Source organism: Mesocricetus auratus, unplaced genomic scaffold (assembly GCF_017639785.1).
Source record: "Mesocricetus auratus isolate SY011 unplaced genomic scaffold, BCM_Maur_2.0 Super-Scaffold_100003, whole genome shotgun sequence".
Taxonomy (NCBI): Eukaryota; Metazoa; Chordata; class Mammalia; order Rodentia; family Cricetidae; genus Mesocricetus; species Mesocricetus auratus.
In genome coordinates, this window is record NW_024429188.1 from 31,447,411 (window position 1) to 31,467,371 (window position 19,961).

A 19,961-nucleotide genomic window follows, 5' to 3' on the forward strand; every position below is an offset into this window, starting at 1 on the left:
CATACTGTGTACTCAGTAAATGTTAACAATTACATTACTCACTCAATTCAATAAAAATAAAAAGCTGTTATTTTATGTATACAACTAATTTATTTCAGCTTCCACAGTTAATTATAGTGAAGTGAAGAATTAATGCAAGTTTTATAACAGAGTTATTGGTATTTACATTGCATTAAACCCTGCAGTCCTTGCAGGATTTCTGCATTCTTTCATATAGGTTGGGGATTTAATTGGGGTTCAGGATAGCTTTGCTTAAATTAAAGCTAGTAGGGTTTAAATCAATAATTTTTATAATCAGAAATAATTCTATTAAATTATTGAAAGTTTTTGAAATAAAACTTTCTCTCAGATTAAATTCTAAGATATATTACGTCTAAAATTAGAAAGGAAAATGTGTTATGTGTTTATATTTATTCAATAAATATAGTTGGCTTTGATTCATATACTTTCTCATCTTCAAAAAATTATTTGTAATTATGTGCAGGTTTTTGTATATGTGCATGTATATGTAGTGCCTGCAGAGATCATAAGGCAGAATTGAACCACATACAGCTAGTTTTAAATTTAGTTGTGAATCTTCCAGTATGGAAGATGGGAAATGAACTCTGTCCTCTGCAAGAGCAACGACCACTCCTAATCAGTGAACCATCTGTCCAGCCACCATATGTGTTTTCTCTGTGTTATGTGGTCAGGGTATTTTCTATCAAATTTCATGGTAACGGTAATAACTATTTCATCTGATAGGACATATGAATAAATTAGAAATATTTTGAAATCCTCCTCAGAAGATAAATTATCAGTTTGAAATATATGTATGGAAAGGGTCACTAGGTTTTCCTTACTTTCATTTGATAAATGTATCTCCAGAAAAAAAATAACTAAAATAATTTTATTTTCAATAATTAGAAAATAAAGAGCCAAGTGAATATTCTGGTATTTTTATTTATTTATAAATATAACATCACATATCAGCATCAATATTAACTTGTTAAAAGTGAAAAGGTTTTGGACAGAGCCAATTTGAGGAAATTCACAAATTCTCGAGTACTATCTTACAAGTGCAGGCATTGGAAAAATTCCACACCTAGCTTCTATTGTTTTTTTTAACCTTAATTAAAGTAATGTTTCAGTTGTCCTGAAGTGTATATGTGAATGCCACTGTTTTTAATGTTTATGTCACATTCTTTGATTTGCTAAATAAAATTGAGTATTATATCATATAGACGAAATGATCTTATAAAATTTCTTTTCTATCTTAAAGTATATGAATTTCAGAATGTATGGATATAAACATAAATTATTGAATTTGTATCCAATGATTTTTTTACTGTATACTTTGGATTTGTAAAGATTTATTCCTCTCTTCTGTTTTTTTCTTTTTTTTTTTTTTTTTTTGGTTTTACGAGATGGGGTTTCTCTGTATTGTTTTGGAGGCTGTCGGTCCAGCCGGGCCTCGAACTCACATAGATCCACCTGCCTCTGCCTCCCGAGTGCTGGGATTAAAGGCGTGTGCCACCATCGCCCGGCCTCTTCTGTTTTATAGTATATTATATTTGATTTAAATTTTCTCCATGTGCCTCTAACATTTCCACAAAACAAAGTTAATCTTGTCGGTTGTCCACTTAGTATTGATGTTCTTACATAATGCAAAAAGAAAGCATGGAACAAAATAATACCGATGAGGGCGTATTGTATTTTATGGTATTGGCTTGATTTCCTTCTTACCCATGATTCAAAATACTAAAGTAACTGGGAGGAAAATGCTTAAAACAGTGCTTTTGTAAGAACTTAGATTTAAGGGAACAAGGTAGCCCAAGAGATTTATCTTTCAGCACCAATACCAGATTTCAGCAGAGGTAGATGAAATTCGCATTCATGTGGTTTCCTGTATAAAAGAGGTTGTAAAAGATGCTTGAAACCACCACATTTGTTCTATAGGAAACATTGTCATAAGCACATATATAAGATCTTGAAGAGATATCCTATTATGGCTGAGGATTTGTACCTGAAGATTTTAAGAAGAAATCTGTGAAATTTATTCTATTTCTGTTAATGGAGGGTATTTAGAAAACTATACAGTTGGCAAGTGGATACATTTAGAACAAACTGAACTATAAATAATTGCAGCAATAAAATATAAGAAAATTAATTAAATATCGGGTTTAATATAAAAATTTACTTTGTTGGTTAGGCTAGAAAATATGAAGGAATCAACACTATTTCTTGACATTAATCCTCAACATTATTTTCATAGGTAGCATTATATTTCATAATCGCTGCTTTCTCTCAATTTAATTTTTGTGAGACAGATATAATACATATACGAAACTGCTTCCGTGTCAGTTATTATGATAGCTGTGTAGAAGCTCTCATCAGTGCAGAACATTCTGGGAATAATATTTAGGACACCATATGGAGATAACTGCATATTTATTTACGGAATTATTTGCTCAACCTCATCTTCAACACTTAAGTAATCACTTTTGAAATTTGTGTATGTTTAATGTATCTACATTCAAAATATAAATGACATAATCTTATACATAAGATTCAATTTCTGTTCTATTTCCTTCACCTCACAGATGACTATAGTGGTATATTGTTTATATGTCTAACACATAAAACTTACCTGAAGATCAGAGGTTGGAGCTAACCACTAGCTAAACATAGACATCTGGGTTTCTGTACAGGCAGACAGGATGTGATATGGCTGGGCAGAGAGAGAAATTGATAAGGCAGAAGGAGACAGGAGCACAGTCTGTTCAGCTGGGAAGTTGGGTGGGGAAAGTTGCTGTGGTTTTGCTACTTTGTCTCTCTGAACTCTCATCATTTTCCGGTATGTATGACACCAGGTTTTTATTATTAAGACCTATTAGAGCTTGTGGTACACATCAGTGCCCAATTTAAAGGCATGAAATCATCAGAAAGCAGCTTGGCTGAGTCTTTGCATTCACCAGCATAGACCAGAGGTACACATGAGGCTCTAGCCAAAGTCAACACCCAGTTGGCTAGGTTCTTCTCACTTTTTCTCTAAGCCTCTAATCAAGTTTGGAATATTTGTTGTTGCTGCAGCTTCTCTACAAAAAAATTCCATAGGCTCCAAACTCAAGAACCACCTGGGCTTTACACACCATAATACTTACTCATCTGGCTCTTCCTTCAGCAAGCTTCCGCCACATGTGATTTTTTGTACAATTCTGTGTGCATTTTTCTCATAGTAGGATCTTCCTACACCCATAGGTTACAGGGTTTCACAAGACCCCCTCTCCTTTGGCTGCTAATCTCAGCTCATTGCTACCCTTAAACGCTACCCATCTTTCCTTCTACTAGAAGTCTCTCTTACACTAGTCTGTAGAGGAGACATATGTTTGCCATGGCCTGGAAAAGGGGGTGGTCCCTTCATCATAGGCAGATCTAAACCAGACACTATGGTAGGAAGAAGAATACTTTTTTGTCTAAGGAGAAATGCAAGTGATTCTAGTAAACCTTTCAAGCCTCTTAGCTCCTACTGAGTCTTGCTACAGATACCAAATTGTATCTATAGAGACACTTTCAGGTTTATGTTCATAATAATGCTGTTCAACTTTTAATCCAAATTCATTCCATATACAGGACTCTAAAGCCCTGAGGTTACTAAACTAAGGCATACCTTCTTTATAAATTCTAAAGAATTCTGTATTTGCTGCTGTTCAACTTATATTCCCTTGGTTCTTAAAATATCTCTAATTGATTGTACATTGAGCTGACTAACGTTTCTTTGTTCCATTTATATTACTATATACATTTTTTAAGTCCTGAGCTTTTTGCTCACCACATTTCGCTTCTATTATCCGAGAACTCTCTTCACGCTTGTACACCAGCACTGTGTATTCCTCTGTGGTATCCAACACTTCTGCCCCCCCATGATCAGGTCCACATTGCAGCCCCATATGTCACAGAAGCCATCTGTAGTAGCTCCATGTTGTAGCACAAATATGTTGTAGGCTGTCTTTGTGGGGCTTCAGTAGGATTCAACTGACTTGCTCAGTTCTTACATGAGAGGGGGAGTGTGGACTTAGCAAAAGGAGATAAAGTTTGCTAAGAAAAAGACAGAGACACAGTATAGAGTAAGGAAGAAAATACAGTGACTACTGGATGCCCCAAGTTTATTCTTCAACATTCTTAATTTCCCCAACCAAAAGGGGGTTATCGCAAAAGATTTCTTTATCATGTATAAGTAACAAAAAGACTTTCTTCCCTTAATCCTCAAAACATCTGGTAACCACACCTTACACTCAATTTCCTGTTACCCACCTTTGATTGTCAAGAGTACCCACACCTCAGACCAAGTCTGTTGTTATTTAGATAATACATCATCTACCAAGATCAAATCACCCTACAGTATCCACACCTTAGACCTTTAGTTCTTATGACTTACTAAGGACATTTTGAACTCTCTGTCTTTGAGCCAAGATGAAACAGAGCCATCTTTATGGGCTCCCACATGTCTAAAGCATTCAAAAGAGCTGTACAACATAAACCCAATAGGTGATCATCATATTGACATTGCCTTTCTATAGTAGCATAATCTTCCAAGAATTTGATCGATATATATATACATATATATATATATATCCATTTCTACCTTTAGCCTTTTGTTAAATATGCTTAGCCTCTTCTCTGAACCAGAAATCCATTGTAATTGTGGCTCAGGCTCCAGGACAGCTTTAATCAAATTTACCCAATATAGGTTAATACTATTACAAATTGACCATGTGTTCATCATTTGCTTCACAAATGGTGAATGGATGCTATATGAGACTAAAACTTCCTTGAATTTCCCTAAATCTAGCATTGTCACAGGCTTCTAAGTAGTGCTTATAGGACTTCTTTCATTTGGCACTTCCCAAAGTTACTGAATATATTAAAGGTGGTTCTCCTAAGAACCTAGACAGTTCCTTTTTAACCTGAAAATGCATTGCTGAATAAGTTTGTCCATGTAATTCCTCAGTCTGTGGTTGAATATCTCTGTAGTCTACTTTAATAAGTTTTTCTAAAGCCTGTATACTATCACTCTTATCAACGAAATTTTTTAGAGATAAATGAGTAATTTTCAATAGGAAAACAAAGATTATCAAAATAATAATCAACAGTATGACAATCCCAGTTTAGTTGATTATCACTTCTTTATTTGCTCCATTTTAAAAACTTCCATTGTGTAATAATATGGAAACTTAATTCTCTCCATTTTAATATCGCTTCCTATTTTTAAGTGTGGGAAGGAAAACTCTCTTTTAACTATTTCCTTCCTTTAACAATTTCTAATTGACTCACCAAATCTGCCAAATAATGTCAGTGAACTGTGAAACATAGCATGTCTGAATGTGGGAACAAGCTGTGTCTGTTAGCTGAGATTGACAGCCTGAGAAAAGGGACTCTAGGAAAAGCCTGAAATTCTTCCAGATTTTAGTGGCAGATAAAGACTCTTTAGAAAAGCTACAACCGAAAAATCCCAAGCATGATGAAAGATTTGGGGACAAAACCTAACTGGTCAGGCTAAGACTCAGGTGGGAGCCACTCAGGCAGGAGTCCTTCCTATGGCCTCCAAGTCGTTTTTTCTTCAAGTCGTACTTTACCATTGGGTTAATATAAAATACAAAATTATAAGACACAGAGACAGATATCGGGGTTAAAGCTTCAAATTGAATATAAGAAAAACAAAGCAGCCAGTCACTAGCTCTCACCTCGATCTCAGCTCAGACCAAAGTGGAAATCTTCAAAATGTTCTGGCTTCACCTCTCCTCAGAATCACTCAGACTACTATGTTGTCCTCAGTGTGACTAAGGAATAACTTTCAGAGTAAATGCCTCTAACTTTTGTAAGTCTCAAATTTTGGGAGTAAAAGCATGAGCTCTGATTTACCTTCACATAGCCTAGGGTGGTCATGGACTCAGAGATCCAACTGCCTCTTAATCCTGAGTCCTAGGATTAAAGGTGTATATTACCACAGTCTTATCTCTACAGCTGGAGACTGGCTTTGCTTTCTGAATTCTCAGGTAAGATTTAATAAACCATAAATAATATATCACCAGACATCAGTAATAGAAGAGTGTTCCTCTTACTCCACATTTGAGAGTGATATTTATATAACAAAAACAATCAATGAAAAGGATATTTCCTACTTAAAATGGGGTAATTGGACAGATTCAAGGAAACATAGCTGGGAGGGCATAGAAGAAAAGAGGGATATCATAATTCAAACAGGAGAGATCAGGAGGACCCAGACAGGGGAGGAATATAGGAGGGTAAGAAAGGAGATGCCTTGATAGAGAGAGCCAGTATAGGGTTGAAGAGAGGTCTGATACTGGGGAAATGTTCGAGAATCCACAGACATAACCCCATTTAAGAATCTAGGCAGTGTTGGAGAGGCTGTCTTTGATGCCCTTCCCTTATAATGAGATTGATGATTACCTTGGTTGCCATTCCTAGGGCCTTCATTCAGTAGGTTATGGAAGAATAAGCAGGCACCCACAGGTAAACACTGAGTCATACTCCTGGAATCCAGTTGTGGAGAGAAAGGAGGGATGAGCAAAGGAACCAAGAAGGTGCTGGAGAAACCTACAGAAACATTTGACCTGACCTAGTGAGAGCACGGAAACCCTAGTTGTAATGCTAGGGAACCAGCATTGGACCGGACCAAACCCTCTAAATGTGTGTGCTAGTTAGGAGGCCTGAACAGTCTATTGGACCTCTACGAATGGAGCCAGGGTTTATCCCTAGTGCATAAATGGACCTTGGGAGCCCATTCCCTGTGGAGGGAAACTACGGCAGCCCAGATATGTGAAAGAGAACCCAGGCCTCCCCCAAATGTTGGATGCACTTTGATCATCCCCGGTGAAGGACCTCATTATCCTTGGGGAGTGCGTGGGGGGTTTGTTGGGAGGGTCAGTCGGGGGCATGTGAGGATGTTAGGGCAAGAGGATGGGGGATTGATATGTAAAATAAGATTGCTTCTCTGATTTCTTTCTCAGTCACTTCATCATCTGTATATAATAGGGCCACTGATTTTTTTGAGTTTACCTTGTATCCTGCCACTTTGCTGAAGCTGTTTATCAGCTCTAGGAGTAACCTTGCGGAGTTTTTTGGGTCACATATGTAAACTATCATATCATCTGCAAATAATGAAAGCTTGACTTCTTCTTTTCCTATTTGTATCCCCTTTATCTCCTTTTGTTGTCTTATTGCTGTAGCTAGAACTTCAAGTACAATATTGAAGAGATATGGAGAGAGTGGACAGCCTTGTCTTGTTCCTGATTTTAGAGGAATTGCTTTGAGTTTCTCTCCATTTAGTTTGATGTTAGCTGTTGGTTTACTGTATATTGCTTTTATTATGTTCAGGTACGTTCCTGTTATCCCTGATCTCTCTAGGACCTTTATCATGAAGGGGTGCTGGATTTTGTCAAAGGCTTTTTCAGCATCTAGTGAGATGATCATGTGGTTTTTCTTTCGCAGATTGTTAATATGGTGGATTACATTGATAGATTTTCTAATGTTAAACCATCCCTGCATTCCTGGAATGAAGCCTACTTGATCATGGTGGATGATTTTTCTGATGTGTTCTTGAATCCGGTTTGCAAGTATTTTATTGAGTATTTTTGCATCAATGTTCATGAGGGAAATTGGTCTATAGTTCTCTTTCTTAGTTGTGTCTTTGTGTGGCTTGGGTATCAAGGTAATTGTAGCCTCGTAGAAAGAGTTTGGCAGTGAGCCTCCTGCTTCTATAGTGTGGAATACTTTGACGAGTATTGGAATGAGCTCTTCTTTGAATTTCTGGTAGAATTCTGCACTGAAGCCATCTGGGCATTATGCTCCTTTTTACTTGCTTTTTTATGACTCCATTACAAAATGCTCCATGTACTTTGGGTACATTGTTGCACTGTAGATGTATCAACTGGGATCAAACACCCAATGGCCATATATTCTCTGCATTTTACCAGTTATATATCTCTGTAATTATCTCCATCTGTGGCTAGAAAAGCTATTCTGAAAAAGGGGCAATGACTACACTTATCATTTGGAATGAGGGTGGGTATTTAGAATACATTAGGTAGCATATTGGTTTAGGAAAATGGCAGCAGTACGTTTTTCTCTAGGGTTTATGATCTCCCTACTTGGAAAGGTTTAAATTAAATTAATTTTCTCCTATTCAATGGGCATTAAGTCAAATTGAAGATAGCTGCTTGTTTCCCCAAAAATAAAGGTGGAAATCCAGTTGTAAAACTTATGATTCACAAACTGACCTGTCATAATACCCTCAATGATGCAGAATAGTCTGAATACTTATAATGATACCCTTAGATAAATAGTTACATTCCTTCATTAAAGAAACTTCCTTTATCAAAAGATTGAGACAGAGACATTAACCCTGACCAAAATGCAGAAGATATTTAGCTTTATGTATTTTCATTTGTCATTTGTTATATTCAGTTCATGCAGTCTAACAGAGAACATACTTTACTGCAACTATATTTTGTTGGCACTGTCTGTGTTTTCTTACAGTTTTTTCAGCATTTCAGCTTCATATTTAATCTTTGATATATTTGGCATTGACTTTTTGCAGAGTGATAAATATAAATCTAACTTCATTCTTCTACATGTGACAAAGTGTTCTCAGTACCATTTGCTGAAGATAATGTCTTTCCTGATGTGAATTTTATATACCTTTCTCAAACATGAGAGGGTTATAATTTCATGTACTTATATTTGGGTCTTTCAAAGCATCAACATAGAATGACTTTCCATGGCTAGTGTCTTCCTCAACCTATGTCTTCAGAGATTTAAAGTTTTCATTGTATGTGTTTTTTACACCATTCCCACTTGTCTAGGTTTGTGCTTATATATGTTTGTGGTGATTGTAAATAAGAGAGTTTCCTTGATCTCTATCTTAGCATTCCTGTCAGTGGTATGCTAATAAGTCACTGATATTTGCAATGTAATTTTATATTCTGATACTTTTCTGAAAGTGTTGATACATTTACTGGCAGAAATTTTTTAGCTACTTTGTGTAAAATACATTATTAGCAAATAAGCCTAATATTATTTGTTTTCCAATTTTATCTTCTTTCTTTCTTTTGTATTGTTTTCCTTTACAGTGATTAAAGAAATATATCCAAAAAGAACAGGACTAATGAACAGGTCTGTCTCACTAACAAATTGAATTGCTTCAAGGTTTACCCCATTTATAATTATTTTGGCTGCCATTTAACAATTCTTTGATTTTTTTATAATGAAGTCTATTACCTCCGGTTTTATTTTGAATAAAATGTTTTTATGAGGCATGTATGATTTTGATAATAGCTTTTCCTGCATCTATAAAGATGATCATATGAATTGGGTATTTAAGTCCACTTATATGATTTATTGCATATATGACTTACATGTGTTGACCCTCACCAGTATGATAGTGTTGAATCATCTTTTTTATATGTGCCTATTTTCAATTTTAAATAATTTAATAAGAATATTTACATCTATATTCATAAAGGAAATTGGCTTATACTTCTCATTTTTATGGTTTCTCTGCCTGGTTTTGGACTATTTCATTTTTAACTAACTAATTCATTCTTTACATGTATTCATTTAAGTAAAATTCATTATTATCTCTATGAATTACTTCAAATTTTTTTAATATTTGAACACTATTAGTTATCAAAATACTAAATTTTCTTTCCTTAAAAACTATATATCTGTGATCCCCTGCTAGTCAAAGAGCAACTAGTAGGCTGTCAGTGAATTTACACCTTTCCTTCTCCCCAAGACCAATATCCCATCTCACTCCTAATTCTGTAGGAGAAAACCTGCTTCATTCTCCATTTTTCAGTGACTGAATCTCCAAGTTATCACAAAGATATTCATCTCCAACCTTCCTTTCTTCAACCCATTTCAGTATCCTAGCCTCCAACACAAGCACCCATTCCTCGTGAATGTAGCAGCTGAGCAGGGACAGGGAAACAGGCAACCCACAGTCAAGCAAAGTAGATAAAATATACACAAGACAAAAAAAGATGTAAATAAGATACACCAATAACTTCAAAGGAAGAGAAGCACACACACACTCACACTCACAAAAGAAGACAATTACCATAAACAACAAAATAATAAGAATCAATGACTATTGTTCATTGATACCTATGAATACCAATGGTCTATATTCTCCAATGAAAAGACACATTCTAACATAATGAATGTGAAAAAATAATATCAACCCTTCTATTAGATACAAGAAACACAGTGCAGCATCAAGGATAGACAGTACATGAGGTCAAAATAGTTGGAAAGTAGATTTCAAGCAAATGGACCAAAGAAGGAAATGGGCATGGCTATACCAGTTTTTAATATCTAACAAAATAAAATTCAAACTATAATTAATTAAAAGAGATAGGGAAGCACACTAATATTGATCAAAGGAAAATTCAGCAGGATGACACATTCTAATTCATATCATCTATTGCCCAAAATAAAGGGCACCCACTTCTTAAAAATAAGCATTAATATATTTTAAATAATGTACTGACCTTCACACACTGACAGGGGCAATCTTGAGTACCCAACTCCCACCAATGGACAGGCTACCCAGACAAAGTCTGGACAGAAAAATAATGAAACTAGCAGATGTTTTAAACCAAATGTACCTAACAGATATTTAGACTGCATTTCACCCAAACACTAAAGAATATAACTTATGCATCTCATGGAGCTTTATCCAAAACTTTCCACATATTCAAACACAAAGCAAGTGTCAACAGACAGAAGAAAATTGAAATCGCTTTGTGTATCCTGTTAGACCTCCATGCATTAAAGCTTAATATTAACAACAACCAAAGCAACAGAACTTCCAAACTCATGGAACTGAACAACACTCTGCTGAAGAAAATTTGGTCAAGAGCAAAACAAAGTAAGAAATTAAAACTTTCTATAATTCATTGAAAAGGAATACATAGCAAATTCAACTTCATGGGACACAATGAAAGTTGTTCTAAGATAAAAAATGGTGTACATATCTCAACAGAGAATTTTCAACAGAGGAGTCTCAAAGGCCAAAGGACACTTAAGGAATGGATCAACATCCTTAGCCATCAGGGAAATGCAAATCAAAACAACGCCGAGGTACCATCTTACACTTGTCAGAATGGCTAAAATAAAAAAAGTCAATGACAGGTTATGTTGGAGAGGATGTATAGAAAGAGGAATACTCCTCCATTGCTGGTGGGAATGAACTTGTACAACCACTCTGGAAATTAGTATGGTGGTCTCTCAGGAAAATGAGACTCGATCTACCTCAAGACAAGTCCACTCTTATGCATATACCAAAAGGACACTCATACTACAAGAACAACTCTTCAACTATGTTCATAGCAGCATTGTTTGTACCAACAAGAAACTGGAAACAACTTAGATGTCCTTAAGTCAAAGAATGGATAGAGAAAATGTGATACACTTACACAATGGAGTACTGCTCAGCAGAAAAAAAAATGAAATATTGAAATTTGCAGGGAAATGGAGGGACCCAGAAGAAACCATCCTGAGTAAGATACCACAGACATGAAAGACTGATATGGTATGTATTCACTCATAAGTGGATATTAGACATAGAACAAAGGATAACCAGCCTATAATCCACAACCCAAGAGAAGCTTGCAAACAAGGAAGACGCTAAGAGAGACATACATGTACCCCTGAGAAGGGAAAAGGGACAAGATTTCCTGAATAAATTGGAAACTTGGGGGAGGGAGACAGAAGAGAAAGGAGGGGAAAAGGGAATTGGGTAGGAGAACATGAGGTATCATGATGGTCGAGTTGGGGGAAGGAAAGAAAAGGAGAGCAAGGAAAGTAATACCTTAAAAGAGGGAGCTGTTCTGAGCTTAATAAGAAATATGGCACTAGGGAAATGCCCAGAAATCCACAAGGATGACCCCACCTAAGAATCTAAGCAATAGTAGAGAGGCTACCTTAAATGCTCTTTTCATATAATGAGATTAATTATTACCTTTAATGCTATCTAGAGCCATCGCCCAGTAACTGATAGAAGCAGAAGCAGAGATTGACAGCTATACACTGTGCCGAACTTCTGAAATCCAGTTTTAGAGAGGGAGGAGTGATGAGCAAAGGGGTCAAGACCTTGTTGGGGAACCCACAGAAACGTCTTACCTGAGCAAGGAGGAGCCCAGGAACTCTATGCTGACAGCTAGGGAACCTTAGTAATACAGAATTAGGTTCCCTGAATGTGGGTGTCAGTTAGGTAGCTTGGGAAGTCTGTGTGGGAACTGGCAGTGGTTCCATGATTTATGCCTAGTGCATAAACTTTTTGGAACACATTACCTATGGATTGATACTCTCTCAGTCTAGTTATTAGGGAGAGGGCCTTGTTCCTGCACCAAATGATGTGAGAGAGTTTGATGAACCCTCATGGGCGGCTTTCCTCCCTCTGAGTAGGGGATAGGGCATGTTATGGAGAGATAGTAGGGAGGAGGATACAAAGTAGAGGGATCTGGGATTGGTGTGTAAAATAAGAATGTTTTAATTTGAATTAAAAATTAATAAAAATTAGTCTTCCTGAAAGTACTTTTCATTTATAGTTCTAGAATTTTGCAAATAAGTATGAATGCTAAGTAAAATACATTTATACCTCAAAGAAGTCAATAAGCAAAAATATCATTAATATTTTAAGTACCCTCTTAAAGACAACTATAGCCCTGTGATTTTTACCGATATTTTCACATGTTAAATTCGTTCTAAATTTATTGACCAAAAAATTAATGTTTCTAGAGATAGCACTATTGAACATAATATTAAGACAAAATTTTAGAACATCTTAGAGATTGCTGTGGTGTATTTCACTCTGAGATAAAATATGCCACCTCAGAGGAAGCTTCTTAAGATTGTGGAAGTTCTAAAAGGAAGTGAAATATTCTATCCATCAGGGAAGATTCTTAAACTCTGAAAGTAAACAAGCACTGAATTTTATGAAGTCTCTGAAAGTGACCATATATAATGCTCCTCCTTACCCAAAATTATGTAAATAATAAGGAATTCTTGGGGCGCCACCATCAGACCAGTTTCGTTTTTCCCTTATAATGAAAAAGAGATCTAGATAGGTCTGATAGACACAGAGATACAGATAATTTACTTTTGTCTGGCCTGAGGATGCTTTTTTGTTTTTTCTCCATTGAATTTTCCAAATATTTTTATCTTCACCATTCATGAGTTAATAGTTTACCATCATGTGTCTGACTATACTTGGTTATCATTTATTGATCTGTGCTCCCAAATGGATGATGGCAGTTAATTGTCAAGGTAGGTCTTTTTCCAGTATATGGCATATTTTTCTACTGTTTCATTGATTTTTCCACCTTCAAATTTCCTCTAACTCCTGGAAACTTAGCTAGAATAATATTATTAAATCTGGGTTTACTGTGATGAAATATACTTTTTTTCTTTTCTTTCTACCATTTGACCTTTCAATTCACCTTGCTAAAGGCTTGATAATTCAAGTAATGAGCCCATGGTTTTCTAATTTTCAACCATGTGGTATTGTCATTGCTAGCTTCCATGGTAGCTATAATATTAAATATTCTATTACTTTACTTCCTATGATATGTATTTTTCCCATCCATTTTCTGAATTCTCACTGTTATTGTCAGATATCTATGACACGCAAGGTGCTGAGGTTACAGGAGCCATAAAACTATTTCAACAAAACTTCCCTAGTCAAATACTGTGATATATCCTCAGTATTCTCTTCTATTACTTTATCATTTATGCTCTGAATTTAAGAGTTTCCTGAATACTAAATTATCCTCTTTCTGTCATGAGGATCCTAAAATTTTAGTAATGCTGCTTTTAAAGAGACTTCAATCTTTCTTGAACACTGATATTACCTTCATATAAGAAACACAGTTATGTTTTAAAGCAACATAAATGAAATCTGATATGTTTTGGTGTGTTTTCTTCAACCAATTTCACCTGGGATGCCCTTTCTAATATAACTCTATTGATGCACAATGAAATCGGTATTATGCAGAACACCATACTCACCAATAGCAATGAGAAGAACAATATATCTATTAGATACCTAGTTGACCAATAAAATTATCAAAGGTATGACTTTGCTTTTTTGGCCTCATATTCTTACCAACCACAAAAAGTGTGGAGACATTAATAATTGCATGTCATATAAATAAATATCACTGGAATGTGTACTCAGTTGTGTCATTTCTAAACCTAATTTCTTACTGAGATTAAATAGTATCTTCTGTAACATTTGTAATGCTCTAATATTTGACTTCAGTGTCTTAACTATGAAGCAAACTGGCACAATTGCATATGCAGACAAAATTTAAATCTATGTATGACCTAAATAATGTTATTTTTCAGAACACAGTTTCAACTAATTATATGAAGAATCAACTTGATAGGTACCACATATATTACACACTGCTACCTGAATTAAAATGTCTTTAAATGAATATGTGTGTGTGTGTTCCTAAAGAAATGGACAAATTTCACTAATTTGTTCATTCTTGTTCAAGGGCCATGCTAATATTCTCTAGACCATTCAAATTTGGATATATGTGCCATTGAAACAAAGACAACGTAATTACTTTTATTGCAGCAGTACTTTCTGCAACCCGGAGTGAGACTGTACTGACTATGTAGTCCAGAGTTCTCTCAAAATCCTGATTGTTGCCCTAGACCAACAACTTGAGTATACAAAGTTATTCTCAATGCCATTTTTATTTTGTTTATGCATATGGAAATAACATAATTGTGCATATTAATTATTTCCTTTGTTGCTTACTATGTCTTAAACATTTTCATATAATCAGATTGTGATTTTGCACAACTGTTTAATTATGAGGATTAAAATACAAAATTCTGCTTATTGATGTTTTACTTTCCCCTTAAGGAAAGTTTCACTGAGTTCAAAGTTGAAAGTTCACTCCTAATTATGCTCTCCCCTCATTGAAAAGCATCTTTCCTCTTTGATGTCTTTAGATATTCTGCAAATATGTCAGTTAATGCTCTCTATGATCATGAAGACTAGGTTCAAATATATTTCCATTAACGAGATGATTTTAAATCCTAACCTATTGACAATAATCTCATTTCTCTAAGATTTTAAGTAGTGCAATTTCTAAGGTCAAAAGGTTTTATCCTCCTGAAAATTCTAACTACAATGAACTAATAATAACAACAACACCATTGAATGTAATGGGAAAATCCTATTACATAGTTGATATTAAAGTACAAAAATAATAATTATTATGTTAATACCATAGCCAATCTGCTTCATATTAGAACCAATTTTGAACACTTATGGTCTTTACATTTTTATAAAAACTGAATGAGAGCAGACTTTGTTTGTTTGTGTGTTGTCATTGGCACATGCTTGCTGTGGCATATATGTTTTTTTCATTTATAATTTATTTTTAAATTTAAATTAGAAACAAGGTTGCTTCACATGTCAATCCCAGCTCCCTCTCCCTCCCCTCCTCCCATGCCCTCCCACCAACCACCAACCCCCACCATCCCCCACTCCTTTCCCCAGGGAAGGTGAGGCCCTCCATGTGGGGTACCCATAGTCTGTCATTTCATCCAGGATAGGGCCTAGGCCCTCCCACAAGAGTCTAGGCTGAGAGAGCATTTCTCATTATAGGATGGGCACCCAAATTCCATTGGTATGCCAGGATAATTACTGATTAACTACCCAAGGACCCATAGATATCCTAGGCCTCCTCAATGACACTCATATTCATAATCTTCAGCATATTGTTTACAAGTAAACAACAAGACAATGATAGCATGTAATACTTCCTCACACATGTATACTTATGAGTAAGCAAATGCCTATCATTCCTTCTCCATTATGTCCATCTGATAATATTATATTCTCAACTTGTATAAAATTAAATTTTTTACATCACACATATGCATATGAGTAAGTGGTCCTTTTCGTGCATTAAGCTTACATGATAACCTTCAGTTAAAAAAATCTGTTTAAAATAAAAGCAGTGAATATTTTATTTGAGACTGCTTCTCATTCACATATACATACCAGGTTTTATTTGACTGTTTATTGATTATAGAACATTATATTGTATGAATGTCTTAGGTGTTTTCAATAGTATGACAGTAATATGAGAATTAACATTTCAACATATTTTTTTTCCTTGTGGATGTCTGTGGGAGTGAAATTTCTGCATCCTGATAGATCTGGTTTTAACTTTTCAAGGACCCTCATATTTTCAAGAAATACTGCACTAATTTATGTCTTCCTCAATAGTTTATGAGTGTTCCCTTCCTTAACATGTCTACTTATAAGAAATTCTCTGGCAATGGCAGTACAGTGTTTGTGGGAGTGGTTAATTAATGTTAGGTTTAACTTGAGGCCCATGTCATAAGAGGAAGCCCATGCCCTACACTGCCTGGATGCCCAGGACCCAGAGACTGAATATCAGATAAGCCTAGGGTTGCTGTCTTGTCCAAAGACATCAGGGAGTTCTCTTCTGATAAAAATGGGAGCAGGTATAGAATCCTACAGCCAGACATGTGGAGAGGGAACCTAAATTAGAGGTTTTTTTTTTATCAAGTCCCTCTCCACAGAATCAACTGGAAAAGGGGGAGGCAAGATTGTAGGAGTCAGAGGGGTAAGAGAATACCAGAATATGTTTCACTGAATCAAATAAGCATGGCTCACAGATACTGAAGCAATGATCTCAGGGCCTGCATGCATCAGAATTAATTCCTCTGTATAGATTTTAAATCTGTTAGCTTGGTGTTTTTCTGGAAATTATAACAGAGACAGTGGGTATGCCTCTTATTCTCTTGGCTGCTCTTGAGATTCTCTTCTTTCTATCAGGTTGCCTTGTCTAAGCACAATATGAGGGCTTTTGCTGTGTCTTATTGTATGTTTCTTTTTTTGATGTCTCATGGAGACCTGATCTTTGCTGAAGAGCAGCAGACTGGGAGTAGCTCTTGGAAATAATAGAGTTGGAAGAGGCAGCATAGAGTAGTAGAGGGAGGGAAAACAGTGCTTTGGATGTATTGTATGAGAGAATACTATTTTCAACAAAAAATAGGAAAATACATATACTTTTAGTAAAAGGAAAGAATAAAATATCACTGATTTAAAGATAAATTTATACTACTGTGGTATATATAATTTTACATATTTTATTATGTTTCAACATAATGCATATTTCTTCATTCTTTTATATTGAGTATATTTTTGGAAAAAGTATTTGGAATTATCTTATTTGAGCTACTAAAATTAAATGCATCCTAACAAAAATAAGAGGAAAAACCCACAAATGAACAGAAAAATAATCAATGAATGTCAAAGAATCTCTCAACACTTTGTGAGTTATTGACATAAATTTAGAGAAAACTCTGGCACCAGGAATGCGAAATGTTTCAGTATGTAAAATGATTTTCTCACATGTGTGAGACTATTAATTTCTAAAAACCAGAACCCACACAAACCTGAACACAGCACATATGGTCTAAACTTGGTGTACCTACAGGAAAAGAAGTTATGGAGGTAGAAGAATTCCTGGGAGCTAGTGGTCCAGCTACCATGCCATAAACAGCAGTGATTTAAAACCCAAATCCTTCTTTGCAAGATCAGATGTTCATACTTGTATAGGTTAATATAGGGGTGTTCAATTTGATTCCATTCATCTACCTGTCTATTTTAGTGCCAATACCAAGCTGTTTTCAAGACTATAGTTCTATAATAGACCTTGAAATCAGGGACGATGACGCTTCTGGAAGCTGCTTTGTTAAATATGGTTGTTTTGGTTATCCTGGGTTTTTGGTTTTCCATATAAAGTTGATTATTGTTTATTCAAGGTCAGTGAAGGGTTGTGCTGGGAGGTCAATGGGGATTGCATTGAATCTGTAGATTGATCTTTGCAAGACTGCCAGTTTTACTACATTGATTCTACCTGTCCAAGAGCATGGGAGTTCTTTCCATTTTCTGGTGTCTTATTTAATTTCTTTTTTTAAAGACTCAAAGTTCTTGTGACAAAGGTCTTTCATTTGTTTGGTTAGCATTACCCCAAGATATTTTATGTTGTTTGTGGCAATTGTAAAGGGTGATATATCTCTGATTTCTTTCTCAGCTCTTTCTCATCTGTATATAGTAGGGCTACTGATTTGCTTGAGTTGATCTTGTATTCTGTCACTTTGCTGAAAGTATTTATCAACTGTAGGAGTTCCCTGGTAGAGTTTTTGGGCCACTTATGCAAAATATATCATCTGCAAATAGTGAAAGTTTGACTTCTTCCTTTCCAATGTGTATCCCATTAATGTCCTTTTGTTGTTATATTTCTCTAGGTAGAACGTCATGTACAACATTGAAGAGGTATGCAGAGAGTGGACAGGCTTGTCTTGTTCCTGATTTTAGAGAAATCATGTTGAGTTTCTGTTCATATAGTTTGATGTTGGCTGTTGGTTTGCTGTATATAGCTTTTATGATGTTTAGGTATGTTCCTGTTGTCCCAAATTGGAAAAAAGAACGCATCTTCAACAAATGCTACTGGCAGAACTAGATGCTGGCATGTAGAAGAATGCAGATAGATCCATGTTTATTGCCATGCACAAAACTTAAGTCAAAATGGATCAAATACCTCAGCAAGACAAAAAGGCAGATCACAGAATGGGAAAAGATATTCACTAATCCCACATCTGACAGAGGGCTGATCTCCAAAATTTACAAAGAACTCAAGAAGCAAGTCTCCAAATTACCAAAGGATCCAATTAAAAAGTTGGCTACAGAACTAAATATAGAATTCTCAATAGAGGAGTCTGAAATGTCTGAGAGGCACTTGAGAAAGTGCTCAACATCCTTAGCCATCAGGGAAATGTAAATCAAACAACTCTGACTTACCATCTTACTCATGTCAGAATGGCTAAAATCAAAAACACCAACAACAATTTATGCTGGAGAGGATGTGGTGAAAGGGGAACACTCCTCCACTGCTGGTGTGAGTGCCAACTCGTATAGCCACTTTGGAAATCAGTATGGAGATTCCTCAAAAAAATGGGAATAAACCCAAGCAACTCCTCTCTTAGTCATATATCCAAAAGATTCACATTTATACAACAAGGATATCTGTTCCACTATGTTCATAGCAGTAGTATTTGTAATAGTCTGAACTTGGAAACAACCTAGATGCCCCTCAACCGAAGAGTGAATATAGAAAATGTGGTACATTTACACAATGGAATACTATTCAGCAGAAAAAAACAATGGAATCCTGAAACTTGCAGGCAAATGGATGGCACTAGAAGAATCCATCCTGAGTGAGGTAACCCAGTCACAAAAAGAGAAACATAGCATGTACTCTCTCATATATGGATTTTAGACATAAATCTGGGGAGTACCAGCCTCCAATCCCATGACCAGAGAGTCTGGGAAACTGAACCTTCATTCAGTGGCTGATGGAAGCAGAGTCAGTCTCCCACAGTTAAACACTGAGCTGAACTCAAGGAATCCAGTGACAGAGAGGAAGGACTGATGAGCAAAGGGGTTAATACTGGGATGGTGTAACACGCAGAAACAGCTGACCTGACAAGGGTTAGCTCTTGAATCCCAGACTGATGGCTGGGATTCCAGCATGGGATTGATCAAGACCCCCTGGATGTGGGTGTCAGTGAGGAGGTCAAGGTAATCTATTAGGCCTTGGGTATTAGATAAGTATTTATCCCGGATATACATGGACTTTGGGAGCCCATCCAATAATGAGAGATGCACTCTCACCCTGGACTTTCTGGGGATGGTCTAGGCCCTGCCCTGGATTAAATGACATACTATGGACAATCTCATGGAGGGCCTCACTCTCCATGGTGAAATGATGGTATATTGAAGGGGTTGGTGGGAGGGCATGGGAGGAGGGGAGGGAAAGGGAGAGGGATCTGGA

General features: G+C 36.0%; 1 non-coding gene across 1 annotated transcript; it reads right to left on the reverse strand.

Moving 5' to 3' along the window:
- Window positions 1–14,524: 14,524 nt before the first annotated feature.
- Window positions 14,525–14,628, reverse strand: LOC121140086. The gene has a single exon (XR_005876922.1). It is a non-coding gene; the product is annotated as a U6 spliceosomal RNA (small nuclear RNA).
- Between the last annotated feature and the right edge of the window lie 5,333 nt (window positions 14,629–19,961).